Consider the following 17336-nt stretch of genomic DNA (forward strand, 5'->3'; position numbering starts at 1 on the left):
ATATCACATCCATGCTTTCCCCATATCTACAGAGCCAGTTATCTCATCATAGAAGGCAATCAGGTTAGTCAGGCATGACTTGCCCGTGGTGAATCCATGTTGACTGTTCCTGATCACCTTCCTCTTCTTCAAGTGCTTCAGAATTGATTCCTTGAGAACCTTTTCCATGATATTTCCAGGGACTGAGGTGAAGCTGACCAGTCTGTAGTTCCCTGGATTCTCCTTCTTCCCTTTTTAAAAGATGGGCACTATATTTGCCTTTTTCCAATCATCCAGGACTTCACCTGTTAAGGCTGAATCCCCACTCTGTCACTCGGAGTGCAGAAGGTGAGGACCTGCAAGGATTCTAAAAATTAATACTTGCCACTCCAGGCTTGTATTAAACCCCTGAGGTTATAGCTTTTCTCTGACCTTGGTAAACGCTGCCACCATGCAAATGCAAAAAAACAAACAAAACAAAACAAAAAACCCTTGGACCCAGGGAGGAGCACTTGGGAATTCCTCCCTGTGGGGTACCCTCAAGCCCTTTCACCTCTACTCCGGGGAAGAGATGAGAAAGAAAATAAAGAAAATTAGCTGTTGCTACCAGCTAATCAAACAGCATATGCACAAACCTCTTAGGATGCCAAAAATCCAATCCTGTTCTTAAAAAAAGGTAAATTTTATTAAAAACAAAAAGGAAGAAAATACGTTTGGAACTTAGACTTTTGCTAGATTTTAAAAGAGCAATTCCAAAAATTAAGCACCCAAAATAGCTTTCTTGGGGGTTAGCTTAAAGGTTACAAGCAAATAAAAGCATCTGGGCTTAGCACAGAGGAGTCCTCAAGCCTTAAAACATAAACAGAAATAAACCTAATTGCGTCTTCCTAAACATTCCTAATTTACTTACATAATTGGGTTGTTAAAAGTCTTCTAGATATGATATGATGGTTTTCATATCTGGTTCAAACTTTATACAGCATTTCTGCTTATAGCATTGCTGCTCCGTGTCTCCTCCAGAGAACAACAGACAAAGGGAAAGTTTCTTTCCCAATTTTAAAAAGTTCTACCTTCCCATTGGCTCTTTTGATCAGGTGCTCACTTCCTTTTCTTTACCTGGGGGACTTTTTAACCCTTTACAGGTAAAGCAAGTAGAGAACAGCTACCAAGAGGGATTTTACAGCTAACTGGCTGGGTTTTCCATCAAAGGAGCTAACTGCCCCCAAACTTCCTTTATCACATCCCCCGATTGCCATGACTTTTCAAAGATAATGGCCAATGGCTCTGCAATCGCATCAGCCAACTCCCTCAGCACCCTCGGATGCATTGGATCCGGACCCATGGACTTGTGCATGTCCAGCTTTTCTAAATAGCCCTTAACCTGTTCTTTCACCACTGAGGGCTGCTCACCTCCTCTCCATACTGTGCTGCCCAGTGCAGCAGTCTGGGAGCTGACCTTGTTTGTGAAGACCAAGGCAAAAAAAGCATTGAGTACTTCAGCTTTTTCCACATCATCTGTTGCTAGGTTGCCTCCCCCATTCAGTAAGGGTCCCATATTTTCCCTGACCACCTTCTTGTTGCTAATATACCTGTAGAAATCCTTCTTGTTACCCTTCAGATCCCTTGCTAGCTGCAACTCCAATTGTGCTTTGGCCTTCCTGATTACACCCCTGCATGCTTGAGCAATATCTTTATACTCCTCCCTAGTCATCTGTCCAAGTTTTCACTTCTTGTAAGCTTCCTTTTTGTGTTTAAACTCACCAACAATTTCTCTGTTAAGCCAAGCTGGTCGCCTGCCATATTCTTCCTGCACATTGGGAAGGTTTATTCCTGTGCCCTCAATAAGGCTTCTTTAAAATACAGCCAGCTCTCCTGGACTCCTTTCCCCCTCATATTAGCCTCACAGAGGATCCTGCCCATCAGTTCCCTGAGGGAGTCAAAGTCTGCTTTTCTGAAGTCCAGGGTCTGTATTCTGCTGCTCTCCTTTCTTCCTTTTGTCAGAATCCTGAACTTGACTGTCTCATGGTCACTGCTGCCCAGGTTGCCACCCACTTCTACTTCCCCTACCAATTCTTCCCTGTTTGTGAGCAGCAGGTCAAGAGGAGCACGGCCCCTAGTTGGTTCCCCCAGCACTTGCACCAGGAGGTTGTCCCCAACACTCTCCAAAAACTTCCCGGATTGTCTGTGCATTGCTGTATTGCTCTCCCAGCAGATGTTGGGGTGATTGAAGTCCCCCATGAGAACCAGGGCTGATGATCTGGAAACTTCTGTTAGTTGTTCAAAGAAAGCCTCGTCTACCTCATCCTCCTGGTTTGGTGTTCTATAGCAGACATCCATGACAACATCACCATTGTTGCTCTCGTCTCTAAACTTAACCCAAAGGTTCTCAACAGGCTTTTCTCCAGTTTCATACTGGAGCTCCAAGCAATCATACTGCTCTTTTACATACAGTGCAACTCCTCCATCTTTTCTCCCCTGCCTGTCCTTCCTGAACTGTTTATACCCATCCATGACAGTGCTCCAGTCATGTGAGTTACCCCATCAAGTCTCTTTCATTCCAATCACATCTTAGTTCCTTGACTATGCCAGGACTTCCAATTCTTCCCGCTTGTTTCCCAGGCTTTGTGAAGTATGAGATGCTTTCCGTAGACTGAGAACTCACCACTCATAACTTGAGCAGGCGTTCCACCTTTTATTTTGATCCTTGCTGGAGTACATTGTGAGGTTCCCTTGCCTTTTTTCAGAACCCCCCCATTCACTGTTCCCCTAATCCCTCCACAAGAATTCCCTCACCTCAGGCTGCAATGTTAGCTGTGGAATGTGTTCTCCCCTCTGGCGCTGAACCTTTTGCCAGGCAGCAAGGCAGAAGCTTTTGGGGTAGGCTGAGCAGAGGTAGTCACACACTGAGCCTTGGGCCTTGCAGCCAGGGGAGGGGGGTCCAATCTTACAGCTTCACAAGCAGGTCCCAGCTTAGATCGATCCAGCACTGACATTGAAGAAGTGGAGCTTGATTTCACTCTGAACTGCAACATGGACTCTCATTCTTCCCATTTACACTAATAATCCAAGAGTACTGGGACTAAACATGCCTTTTTGAATTCTAAGGAGACAGGGTGGGTGAAGTAACATCTTTTATAGGGCCAGTTTCTGGTGGTGAGGGGGAAAAGCTTTCAAGCTATACAAATGCCTCATACTGAGAAAGAGGGGCGATCAACAGGTTATCTCAAGTGCTTATATACGAATGCACAAAGCCTTGGAAACAAGCAGGGAGAACTGGAGGTCCTGGTGATGTCAAGGAATTATGACGTGATTGGAATAACAGAGACTTGTTGAGATAACTCACATGACTGGAGTACTGTCATGGATGGTTATAAACTGTTCAGGAAGGACAGGCAAGGCAGAAAAGGTGGGGGAGTAGCACTGTATGTAAGGGAGCAGTATGACTGCTCAGAGCTCCGGTACGAAACTGCAGAAAAACCTGAGTGTCTCTGGATTAAGTTCAGAAGTGTGAGCAACAAGAGTGATGTAGTGGTGGGAGTCTACTATAGACCACCGGACCAGGGGGATGAGGTGGATGAGGCTTTCTTCCGGCAGCTTGCAGAAGCTACTAGATCGCACGCCCTGGTTCTCATGGGTGACTTTAATTTTCCTGATATCTGCTGGGAGACCAATACAGCGGTGCATAGACAATCCAGGAAGTTTTTGGAAAGCGTAGGGGACAATTTCCTGGTGCAAGTGCTAGAGGAGCCAACTAGGGGGGTAGCTTTTCTTGACCTGCTGCTCACAAACCAGGAAGAATTAGTGGGGGAAGCAAAAGTGGATGGGAATCTGGGAGGCAGTGACCATGAGTTGGTTGAGTTCAGGATCCTGACACAGGGAAGAAAGGTAAGCAGCAGGATACGGACCCTGGACTTCAGGAAAGCAGACTTCGACTCCCTCAGGGAACGGATGGGTAGAATCCCCTGGGGGATTAACATGAAGGGGAAAGGAGTCCAGGAGAGCTGGCTGTATTTCAAGGAATCCCTGTTGAGGTTACAGGGACAAACCATCCCGATGAGTCGAAAAAATAGTAAATATGGCAGGCGACCAGCTTGGCTTAACGGTGAAACCCTAGCGGATCTTAAACATAAAAAAGAAGCTTACAAGAAGTGGAAGGTTGGACATATGACCAGGGAAGAGTATAAAAATATTGCTCGGGCATGTAGGAATGAAATCAGGAGGGCCAAATCGCACCTGGAGCTGCAGCTAGCAAGAGATGTCAAGAGTAACAAGAAGGGTTTCTTCAGGTATATTGGCAACAAGAAGAAAGCCAAGGAAAGTGTGGGCCCCTTAATGAATGAGGGAGGCAACCTAGTGACAGAGGATGTGGAAAAAGCTAATGTACTCAATGCTTTTTTTGCCTCTGTCTTCACTAACAAGGTCAGCTCCCAGACTGCTGCACTGGGCATCACAACATGGGGAGTAGATGGCCAGCCCTCTGTGGAGAAAGAGGTGGTTCGGGACTATTTAGAAAAGCTGGACGTGCACAAGTCCATGGGGCTGGACGAGTTGCATCCGAGAGTGCTAAAGGAATTGGCGGCTGTGATTGCAGAGCCATTGGCCATTATCTTTGAAAACTCGTGGCGAACGGGGGAAGTCCCGGATGACTGGAAAAAGGCTAATGTAGTGTCAATCTTTAAAAAAGGGAAGAAGGAGGATCCTGGGAACTACAGGCCAGTCAGCCTCACCTCAGCCCCCGGAAAAATCATGGAGCAGGTCCTCAAAGAATCAATCCTGAAGCACTTACATGAGAGGAAAGTGATCAGGAACAGTCAGCATGGATTCACCAAGGGAAGGTCATGCCTGACTAATCTAATCGCCTTCTATGATGAGATTACTGGTTCTGTGGATGAAGGGAAATCAGTGGATGTATTGTTTCTTGACTTTAGCAAAGCTTTTGACACGGTCTCCCACAGTATTCTTGTCAGCAAGTTAAAGAAGTATGGGCTGGATGAATGCACTATAAGGTGGGTAGAAAGTTGGCTAGATTGTCGGGCTCAACGGGTAGTGATCAATGGCTCCATGTCTAGTTGGCAGCCGGTGTCAAGTGGAGTGCCCCAGGGGTCGGTCCTGGGGCCAGTTTTGTTCAATATCTTCATAAATGATCTGGAGGATGGTGTGGATTGCACTCTCAGCAAATTTGTGGATGATACTAAACTGGGAGGAGTGGTAGATACGCTGGAGGGCAGAGATAGGATACGGAGGGACCTAGACAAATTGGAGGATTGAAAGAAAGAAATCTGATGAGGTTCAATAAGGATAAGTGCAGAGTCCTGCACTTAGGACGGAAGAACCCAATGCACAGCTACAGACTAGGGACCGAATGGCTAGGCAGCAGTTCTACGGAAAAGGACCTAGGGGTGACAGTGGACGAGAAGCTGGATATGAGTCAGCAATATGCCCTTGTTGCCAAGAAGGCCAATGGCATTTTGGGATGTATAAGTAGGGGCATAGCCAGCAGATCGAGGGACGTGATCGTCCCCCTCTATTCAACATTGGTGAGGCCTCATCTGGAGTACTGTGTCCAGTTTTGGGCCCCACACTACAAGAAGGATGTGGATAAATTGGAGAGAGTCCAGCGAAGGTCAACAAAAATGATTAGGGGTCTGGAACACATGACTTAAGAGGAGAGGCTGAGGGAACTGGAATTGTTTAGTCTGCGGAAGAGAAGAATGAGGGGGGATTTGATAGCTGCTTTCAACTACCGGAGAGGTGGTTCCAGAGAGGATGGTTCTAGACTATTCTCAGTGGTAGAAGAGGACAGGACAAGGAGTAATGGTCTCAAGTTGCAGTGGGGGAGGTTTAGGTTGGATATTAGGAAAAACTTTTTCACTAGGAGGGTGGTGAAACACTGGAATGCGTTACCTAGGGAGGTGGTAGAATCTCCTTCCTTAGAAGTTTTTAAGGTCAGGCTTGACAAAGCCCTGGCTGGGATGATTTAATTGGGGATTGGTCCTGCTTTGAGCAGGGGGTTGGACTAGATGACCTCTTGAGGTCCCTTCCAACCCTGATAGTCTATGATTCTATGATTCTATGAAATAAACAAAAACCAAAAAATCAAAAATCCCTCAAACAACAGCTGGCCAACCAATAGAGGAGATGAAAAAGCCCATTGGCATAGCAATACAGTGCCCCCGTCTGAAAATTAGCACCCAAGGTGAATGCCCTCCTTGCCTTCCCACAGAACTGGCCCTAACTTGAAGCCACAATCTGGCACTGTGAAACCTTTGTTTGAACAGGCACTTCTGGAACTTGCTCTCCGTCATGGAAGTATGGTTTCCATTCAGCTCCTTATAATAGCCAGTTGGTCATAACTTTCTCAAACTATTTTAAGGATGATGTTTTCCATGTAACGTTGACTTGTTTTTGAAAAAAGTCAAGCAAAATCCAGCTGGACTTCAGTTATGTAAATATGACGGGGGGGAAATTCGCTTCCCTTATAAGTTCTGATTAGAAATCTTGTGCTTACATAGTAATTTATGTTGCTAAAAATGTCACATTTTATTTGTTTTGTAGATTTCACTGAGAAGTAAAAATGAAAGTAAGTTTGAAGAAAACTTGGTTCAGTAGTTTTAAAGCTAGAAATATTTAAAGCCAGCAATTTTGTACATTCCCCTGAGAACTTGTGTCATAAATATAAAGGGAAGGGTAAACCCCTTTAAAATCCCTCCTGGCCAGAGAAAAAAATCCTCTCACCTGTAAAGGGTTAAGAAGCTAAAGGTAACCTCACTGGCACCTGACCAAAATGACCAATGAGGAGACAAGATACTTTCAAAAGCTGGGAGGAGGGAAGGAAACAAAGGGTCTGTGTCTGTCTGTATGCTGCTTTTGCCAGGGATAGACCAGGAATGGAGTCTTAGAACTTTACTAAGTAATCTAGCTAGGTATGTGTTAGATTATGATTTCTTTAAATGGCTGAGAAAAGAACTGTGCTGAATAGAACGACTATTCCTGTCTGTGTGTCTTTTTTGAAACTTAAGGTTTTGCCTAGAGGGATTCTCTATGTTTGGAATCTAATTACCCTGTAAGGTATCTACCATCCTGATTTTACAGAGGTGATTTCTTTACTTCTATTAAAAGTCGTCTTGTAAGAAAACAGAATGCTTTTTCATTGTTCTCAGATCCAAGGGTTTGGGTCTGTGGTCACCTATGCAAATTGGTGAGGATTTTTACCAAACCTTCCCCAGGAAGTGGGGTGCAAGGGTTGGGAGGATTTTGGGGGAAAAGACGTGTCCAAACTACGTTTCCCAGTAAACCCAGTTAGAGTTTGGTGGTGGCAGTGGAGATCCAGGGACAAAGGATAAAATTAATTTGTACCTTGGGGAAGTTTTAACCTAAGCTGGTGAAAGTAAGCTTAGGAGGTTTTCATGCAGGTCCCCACATCTGTACCCTAGAGTTCAGAGTGGGGGAGGAACCTTGACAACTCGTCTGTGCATTTTTAAATGCACTTCAGAGATGCATTTGTTAAAGATGCTCTGGTTAAAGATACTCTTTTCCACTGGTGACATCTAGAAGTTCCACAAGCTAAATATCCTTTGTTTAAGGAACGTGTATTCCACTGATGACAGCTCAGTATAAAGAAACATACAAGATCAGGTAAGGATGAACTGAGTTATCAACAGCTCTGTTACAGCTGCCAGGATTGGCAGCTTGCAAATCTTAAAATCTCCATAGAAGAAGGAGACAACAAGCTAGAGAGATTTTAACAAAGGCCCAATATCAATGAATTTGCAAACTCTGCTGGCAAAACTGGCAGACAGCTTTTCCCTCCATGAATTTGGTGGAGAGTGTCCTTTCTCCCAGGATCCGCGGGGCTGGGAGTCCACACTCCCCACCATGTCCCCACAAGGTGCCAAACCTCTACCCTGGAAGAGATCCTGCATGAGAAACCCTGGAAGGGGAACCGCAAGGATCTTTCCTGTCTGCCTGCCTCCTTTCCATGGGTTTCCAAATGGTAGGGAGAGATCTGGCCCAATGATCCAAAGCCCATTTACGAACATTAATTAATTTAGCATCACAACACCCTTATTCAGGAGGTCAATATTTCTATCCACTTTCTATAGATATGGGACCAGATCCTTAGCCCCTGCTCAGGCAGCACAAAACAAGGATGTCAATAATACTTTATGAATGTGATAATCATAACTTTTTGCTCTGTTGCCATTGAAGAGAGAACAAAATTATTACTGGGATAGAATATGGAGAGAAAAAACAAAAAAGATAAAGAGAGCCCAGAAGCAAAAGATGTCTTCAAGCTCAGATAGAGCTCGCTGGGGATTGCTCCAGGTTTCTCTGCAAACTGGTGGTCACCAAAAGACCCTCTGATAAATCAGTAAAGGGTCACTAGCCTTGCTGGAATTATGCTTTTTGGTTATTTGTGTTTAGAAAGGAAGTTTGGGGAAAAAAATCAATATCTTTATTGGCCACGAAGGCACGATCTCTCATTATAGCCAGAGAGCAGTTTGCTGATTTCATCAGAGGGACAGTTAGTCTGCAGTTAATTAGCAGTGTCCTTGTCCATACTAATAGGCATAAAAGTCAAACAAGGGGAATGAAGAGTGTACATTCCTCTCCTCCCCTAAGAACTGTCTGTTGCTCTAATAAAGGAATCAGCTAACATCAGCCCTGTGTGTGTGTGTATTGCTCTCTCAGTAGATATCACTGTAGCTATCTCTGCATGTGACACAATCTTTTGTTTTGGGGAAGAAGAGTCCTTATCCAAGCCCTCCACAGCAAAGAGCAGTGCTAAATGATCTTATTCACTCCACTAGGACACCCTCCTTGCAGATACCTTCTGTAAAAGCCAGTTCTCTGTTTTATCATTTTTGTTATTCCTGGTATATTTCCCTGGTAAGAGAGGAGGCATTGTGGGGACAGCTTTCTACTCAGCATCCTATATCACTGTCTCTAGCTATCCTTAGTGAAACTGGCCAGTGATGCTGACAGCAGTTTATCTTAGAAAGATGATTACTGCATGTACAGTGAAAGCTAATAGGCGCAGAATAAAAAAACATTGTGTCTTCTAATGTTTTCCAGAGGCATCGGCATAAGGGAAGTACCGGGGAGTGCGGGGGAGAAGAGAAAGAAGGGTACTGAACATGATTTTAAGAAAAAATATTAGTAATTGAAGCTCTGGTGAACTTCTGTCCTGTTTATTTTAGGATAACCCAACTGTTGCTAGTAACTGAGAATTACTGAAGTGAGTTCCAGAGAACACCAAGTTAAATGTATTCGCCAAAACAAAGAGAAAAATACAACCAAGATAAACAAGGGAATCTAAGACTCAGGCCCATATTCGCAGCTGGTGTTAATCAGCATAGCGTCATTAATTTCAGTGGAGCCATGCTGATTTACACCAGCTGAGGATCTGGTCCTTAGTCTTTATGAGCTCATCCTCAAGACATTACAGTACTCCTTTCACGGGTAGGGCTTTGAGAGATCAGTATCTCTCAGGGTAGCCATTGCAATCTGCTATGGTCCAAATGTTACAATAGAACTCAGCCATAAAAACAGTCATTCTGAAAGGAAAGGAAAATGTGGCTAGATAACAGGGGGAAAAATCCTGAGGTGAAATCTGTTTGATTATTGAACAATTTCCCACGGGTGGCAGCCCGGCTGATCAAGTCATTTACAACTGGAATATACAGAGCCCAAGCGAATACATTTTAGGGGAGAATCTTGAATCAGCATCATGATGAACAAGATAACCTGTCAGCTTCTCCATTGCTAATTCATGTTTGGGGCAATAGTAATTAGGTGTCAGTTCTACTCCCAGCTCTGAGGGTGAGAAAGGTCCTGCCCCAATGGGACTGGTGCAATTCCATTGCACAGGGGCAGGAAGGATGTGAGAAGCCCTCATACCTAATCTCATCTTGCTACTGGGCATAGGACTGTTTTCTGCATATGACAATAAGCCCATAGTCTTCAGTAAAGTGTAGAATTTGGTTCACCATACAGCAGCCCTGTCTATCAGTCTAATCACTGATCCATGGAGGTAGCAAACAGTGCATCAGACCCTCCCGTGAAAACTCAGCAGCTCCAAAGGAGCTAATCAGATTTCAGTGAAAGCATTTTGAACCATCCCAATTCCAGATTTTTTAATAAGATGAACAAAAGGAGCTAAATGCTGAATTACAGCTTGCAGGAATTCAGTGGATTCTCAACTTCCAAGTGAACCTTCGGGGACTGGCTCAGTGGCAGCCTCTGTCAGTAGACTCTGCCAGATCTAGTTTGTGCAGTTTACATTAACCAACCCTTGCTAGGTCCTCTCACCACTAATGTTCAGTTCATTCATCCCTAGCAATGGCAACAAGCCCCAGAAAAAGGGAAGCATCATCACCACCAGGAACTTAATTCAAAGATCATTGAGAGCAATACGCAGCCACAGAAGAAACCGCAGATAGAGAGGTGTGTAAATAGGTTCATATTCAGATTCCAAGTTCTACATTTCCCCCAGTCTTAGGACTACTAAATACATATACCATCCAAACATGAATAGCAATATAGAGTATTTATTGATTCTCAATAGGAAGCTAATTTTTATTAATAATATTTATTGCAGTCTCAGATCAGATGCCCAGCTCAGGATCTGATGCCCATTGTCCTAGGAGCTGTACAAACAGTTCAGTTTGGACATGCATGGAAAGTTCAGAGGCTTAGACAAGGCTTTTGGATCAGCAATATTGGGCTGGAAATTGCATTAGACTTGGCTTTGCTCTGACATTTGTAGCCTTTGTGCTTCTGATTCTGGCTGGCACCAGAAAGGCAGACTTCTGAAACTGAAAACTGAAACTGAAAATAATTAGCTAAACATTTGAAAACTCAAAAAAGATTATGGTTTAGGCTTTAGGCAAAGGTTTGATTTTGTTCTCATTTTATTTGAACTGGTTCATCCATCTTAAATAGATAGAATGTTAAAGTCCTGCTTACCAGACCTAGAACGGACTAGCAGAGACTTTGAGCAGTAGGGCTCAATCTTAAGCCTACCGGCACTGGTTCATGGAATTTTTCTGCCCTATGTATTGTAGGTCCAACCTTTCAAAAAACATGCAACAATTGTAAAGGGCAGCCAACTGGCTGGCAAAGCAATCAGTACAACCATTTATGTATAAGGGGTGCAAGAACACATGTCATGTTACTGCACATGTTGCACTGGCCTAAGACCAGACACTACATAGAATCATAGAATATCAGGGTTGGAAGGGACCTCAGGAGGTCATCTAGTCCAACCCCCTGTTCAAAGCAGGACCAATCCCCAATTGAAATGAGAGAGAACATGTATTATGATTAATGTAGCCTCTCCCCCTGCCCCATCCATACAGTTACTTCCTTTAACACCAGTCTATGTTTGAGTTTTGATGGATGGGCCTGATCTCATCTGGATCCCACCCCCAGCTCAGGAGGGTGTAACTTTCTTGTTTTCTTCCCAGATCAATTTACTTGGTGGTGCTGTACCCTGCTTGTGCCTTCCTGGCAGAATTACCAGGCAGTATGGAAGGAAAATTCTGATCACAGGATAACCTCTAGTTACTTGCGATCTTTACCCCTTCCATTCACGTAACACGTGTGTATGTCTCATTCATTATCAGAATGCTCTTGCACTCCCCCACTGCCCATCACACCACAGTTGATCTCCCAGCCAAACCCATTAATTCACAAAACTGCCCAGCAGGACCAGGACTCATACCATGAATTATCCTATGCAACCTGATGCAGTATTCAAAGCAGTGAGCAAGTAGGTCACTTCAGATAAGTGGCACCCTGCAGCGAAAAGCCTTCAATTGTTAAACGAGCACATGCTATTGAATTAATAGCCAGTCCTGGCAGGGTTCTCTCTTGAACACACTGCATAGTCTCACTCCTGTCAGTGGATGTTACTATGGACAAGAAGCCATAATAGTAGAGCTATGATTATGCACATAGTCCCAGAAATAAACAGACTCTATTGTGTCTGATGGGCAAGTACGTGTATGTGAGTTTTGTTGCTAGAAGAACTCATACATAACACACTTTCAGGTATCAGAGTAGCAGCTGTGTTAGTCTGTATCCACAAAAAGAACAGGAGTACTTGTGGCACCTTAGAGACTAACAAATTTATTAGAGCATAAGCTTTCGTGGGCTACAGCCCAGTTCATCGGATGCATAGAATGGAACACACAGGAAGAAGATATATATATATATATACATACAGATAAGTTGGAAGTTGCCATACAAACTGTGAGAGGCTAATTAGTTAAGATGAGCTATTATCAGCAGGAGAAAAAAACTTTTGTAGTGATAATCAAAATGGCCCATTTAGACAATTGACAAGCAGGTGTGAGGATACTTAACTTAGGGAAATAGATTCAATATGTATAATGACCCAGCCACTCCCAGTCTCTATTCAAACCCAAGTTCATGGTATCTAGTTTGCATATTAATTCAAGCTCAGCATTTTCTCGTTGGAGTCTGTTTTTGAAGCTTTTCTGTTGCAAAATTGCCACCCTTAAATCTTTTACTGAGTGGCCAGAGAGGTTGAAGTGTTCTCCTACCGGTTTTTAAATGTTACAATTCCTGATGTCAGATTTGTGTCCATTTATTCTTTTGCGTAGAGACTGTCCGGTTTGGCCAATGTGCATGGCAGAGGGGCATTGCTGGCACATGATGGCACATATCACATTGGTAGATGTGCAGGTAAACAAGCTCCTGATGGTGTGGCTAATGTGATTAGGTCCTATGATGGTGTCACTTGAATAAATATGTGGACAGAGTTGGCATCAGGCTTTGTTGCAAGGATAGGTTCCTGGGTTAGTGTTTTTGTTGTGTGGTGTGTGGTCACTGGAGAGTATTTGCTTCAAGTTTGGGGGCTGTCTGTCTCCCAAGATTTGTGAGAGTGAGGGATTGTTTTTCAGGATAGGTTGTAAATCTATGATGATGCACTGGAGAGGTTTTAGTTGGGGGCTGAAGGTGACAGCTAGTGGCATTCTGTTATTTTCTTTGTTGGGCCTGTCCTGTAGTAGGTGACTTCTGGGTACTCTTCTGGCTCTGTCAATCTGTTTCTTCACTTCCGCAGGTGGGTATTGTAGTCTTAAGAATGCTTGATAGAGATCTTGTAGGTGTTTGTCTCTGTCTGAGGGATTGGAGCAAATGTGGTTGTATCTTAGAGCTTGGCTGTAGACAATGGATCATGTGGTGTGTCCTGGATGGAAGCTGGAGGCATGTAGGTAAGTATAGCGGTCAGTAGGTTTCTGGTATAGGGTGGTGTTTATGTGACCATCGCTTATTAGCACAGTAGTGTCCAGAAAATGGACTGCTTGTGTGGATTGGTCTAGGCTGAGGTTGATGGTGGGATGGAAATTGTTGAAATCATGGTGGAATTCCTCAAAGGCTTCTTTTCCATGGGTCCAGATGATGAAGATGTCATTAATGTAGCACAAGTGGAGTAGGAGTCTTAGGGGATGAGAGCTGAGGAAGCATTGTTCTAAATCAGCCATAAAAATGTTCGCATATTGTGGGGCCATGCGGGTACCCATAGCAGTGCCGCTGACTTGAAGGTATACATTGTCCCCAAATGTGAAATAGTTGTGGGTGAGGACAAAGTCACAAACGTCAGAAATCAAACAGCGGTTCAAACTCTGTCTCTCTAAGGAGATGAGACATTGTTGTACCCCTTCAATGCTGTGGTTGTTAGTGCCTACATGATACTGCAGCTTCACTTGTCTCCCCTCACTGGAATTTGTTCATCACGGCTGGTAGAATGGCGTCACTGCATGAACTGTTAGGCATGCATTGGGGAGAAAACACTGCTAGTGTATGAAAGTCATTTTACATTAAGGATCTTACTTTAAGGCCTGGCCATACGGGACTAGTGACTTGGCACTACCTTGCTACACAGCTACCGTGCTATATCTAGTGGTTTATATTTACTAACTAGCTGGACAGCCAACAGCTACATTTTCTTTTACTAAATTTCGTTCTCTTCATTGCCTTTTGTTCAGCCACAGCCACCGAAGAGTAAGTTAAAAGGGAAAACATATAAAGCTAGAGCTTCCAAAAATCACAGGAAGGTGATATAGGAAAGAAATAGAATGACTGTGAAACGATTTTGCAGGTTTTGTTCTTCCAGCACACATAATTAGGTGCATAATTATGACTTTGATCAGACATATACTGTGCATGAAGCCTTTCCTGTGATTTTGAGATTAATAGTAGCTTCAAACTGTGAAGGCTTTGTTTCCTGTATATTGTATCTTTCTGTTTCTAAAATCTCCAACTCTCTGCATAGGGACCAAAAGTTTTGTCCTCAGAGCCTCTGCAACTTTGCTGACACACTCTGCTCTCTCACTGAGATTTTATTTTTGGTCTCTCTTCCAGTTGTTTTCTTTATTCTAAAGTAAATCAAATTTTTAGACTGTGCATCTTGCTCTTTGTGTATGGAAACATTCTCTCAGATGCAAGTCAAATGTTCCACAGAAGTCAGTCCTTCACACATACAAGCCCAAGGGCTGTGCATTCGTGTTCTTCAGGAAGCCAAATAAACTCCAGCATCTCTGAATTTGGGTTTGTTTGTCATTGGTGGGTTTGTTTTCCGTTCATGAAGCCATTTATGGCTGATAATGCAAGACCTAATCTTTTCCTAGTATTTCCACCGTCAGGGATCTAAAATGTCATGAGAAGTCAGATCATGTGTTGGTTTGGCCCCATTAAATGGCTTTCTTACACGTTAGAAAATAAATCCATGAAAAACATAAACCAGAGCACCCAAACACTTCAAACAAATGATTCTCTTCCTAGAGTTGATCATACTGTGATGAAGCAGAGGAACCCCCCACCAACATGGCAGGGGTTAGGGAAAGCCCTCGGGTCCAGCTAGCCCTACCCCATTATAAATGCAGCCTCTGCCAGGCCTGGCGGGGAGAGAAAAGGAGGTTGCCTGGCTCAGTTTGGGGCTGAGTGGCGAAGAGCTAGGAATTAGCTGCCTCTCTACCTGAGGGAAGGATCACTAGCCTGCTGGCTGAGGCAGCCACCAGGGACCAAGCAGTGTCTCCCTGGCTGAAGGAGACATAGAAAGAGGCCTAGGAACACCTGGCCTCGGAGGAACCCGGGTGACCAAAGTGCAGAGACCTTGTGGGGGTTCTGGCCCTGTCAAACTTATGGCTCCCTGGCCCAGAGGAACCTGGGACAACAGCAGGGTGCCTCCCATGGTCCATGAGGGGACAAGGCACCACAGGAACTTGGACCATACAGGCGACGCCCCAAATTGAAGGGCTATAGTAGGAAGTAACCCAGGGCAGTGAACATAGACTCCCAGCTGGGAGGTCCCCTACTCAGGGTGACTTACACAGAGCCCTGGGCTGGGATCCAGTAGAGTAGGAGGGCCTGGGCCCCTAATCTGCCTGCCTTAAAGACTGAGGCACCTTGACCACAGAAGCAGGAAGCTTCCAACCACTAGGCCAACTGGCTCTCCACACTCCTCTGTTACACACACACTATGTGCTCTTTGTGTCACATTACATATGTTTGGTTCACATTTTACTTCTTCCCTCTAAAAATAAGTACAGAAACGTCAGACATTTGTGATATACTGTAAACCCTTTTCATTGTCTTAAAAGCATGATAACTTGTTTGCCCTCAAGTAGCAGTAACTGTACCTAATGCAGTTTATGCGGAGTGATTGATGATAGAAATTTTACTCGTAAAGCTAAAGCATTATATTTAAACATCTTTTCATTTTAAAGGAATTAAATGATTACTGTATCTTGACATGGATTTAATATTTTGAGCCACACATCTACAATATATGGGCACAATCTATAGCTGCCAAAGTATGGCTTATTGTGCGTGCATGGCGTACAATTTCAGGTAAAGAGTAAGTGAACAACAGAACTACTGCAGTGGCATATTTGCATAAGAAACACCTCTATATTAATGTTGTGTTCAATAAAACTATTGACCAAAGTGTTATGAGATTTAAGTTTTACATTTGCAGGCCCTTTACCATATGGCTCCTGTGGGTAACTTTTCAAATCTTCCTGCTGAGATCCGAAACAGTATGTTGGTGTTGAACATTGACCCCTGACCTGAACTTGGAGGGTCTATAGTTTTGGGTAAAATATAACCTATCTGCTAAGCATGTTTACAGAAAAAATAATGGAAGCAGTAACAGCAAGCAGAAGAACTAAAATATATGTATTACAAATAGGCTTGGCTATAGGTCTTAAGTATTAAGTGTTAAGAGCTTAGAATTAGGCCTAGAAGAAGTTGGCAGTTGGTATAAAATAGCATGAGTGTTATGTGCTTGACCAAAGATTATGGAATGATACAAGCTTGACCTAAGGTTATAAAATTTTGTAATATGTGTCTTGTGATAGTTTAGCCATGCATTTAGAGATGAACAGGTAAACCATAAATGATGGTAGCATCTTAGGGGCTATTTGTACTAAGAGCTAATCTCATTGTTGTCTCAAAACTATTGGGAAAGAAACTGACACAAATGGTTGGGTTAACTGCTGGAAATGGAATTATGGTCAAGAGGAACACTACACATGGAGAAAAAACCCTAAAACTGATCTCTCAGAATACCAAATATGAATGAAGGTCTGAGACTTGACTTCATCAGATATAGTCCCAGATGTATATGGGTATAATGGGAAAAGGTGGAATAGGTTGTCAAACTCATCTGTAACAACCGGACAACAACATGGGACAACTGGGTAGGAAGAGGAGGACTTGTGGCACCTTAGAGACTAACAAATTTATTTGATCATAAGCTTTCGTGAGCTACAGCTCACTTCATCGGATGCATTCAATGAAGTGAGCTGTAGCTCACGAAAGCTTATGCTCAAATAAATCTGTTAGTCTCTAAGGTGCCACATGTCCTCCTTTTCTTTTTGCGGATACAGACTAACACAGCTGCTACTCTGAAACCTGGGTAGGAAGACTGTCTCGGCACCTTCCTCTTGGGATGATCTCCACTTACTTTTTCTTCCATCTTTGTTTCTAATGGTCTTGATGAGGTTGTAGGTATGCAGAATATAAGACTATAAGTATAAACAATGCAGGACACAACTTGACTGTACTTATTCTAATATTTATGCATATTGTTTTTCCTATGATTTCTATTATTTGTCTGTTTTAACTAAGGTTCATAAACTTTATGTGTGTGCTTCCCCAATTTCATCTTCTTTAATTAACTGTAAGTAGCCACCTGAATAAAGAACCTGTTATTTATGCCGGGTACACTTGTTTCATCCCAGGCTACATTGTTCATATACTTTTACTGCAATTTGTATCTCTGTGAGTCCAATCGAAGACAGCTACTATATGCGTATGCAACACTT

Source organism: Lepidochelys kempii, chromosome 3 (genome assembly GCF_965140265.1).
Source record: "Lepidochelys kempii isolate rLepKem1 chromosome 3, rLepKem1.hap2, whole genome shotgun sequence".
Taxonomy (NCBI): domain Eukaryota; kingdom Metazoa; phylum Chordata; order Testudines; family Cheloniidae; genus Lepidochelys; species Lepidochelys kempii.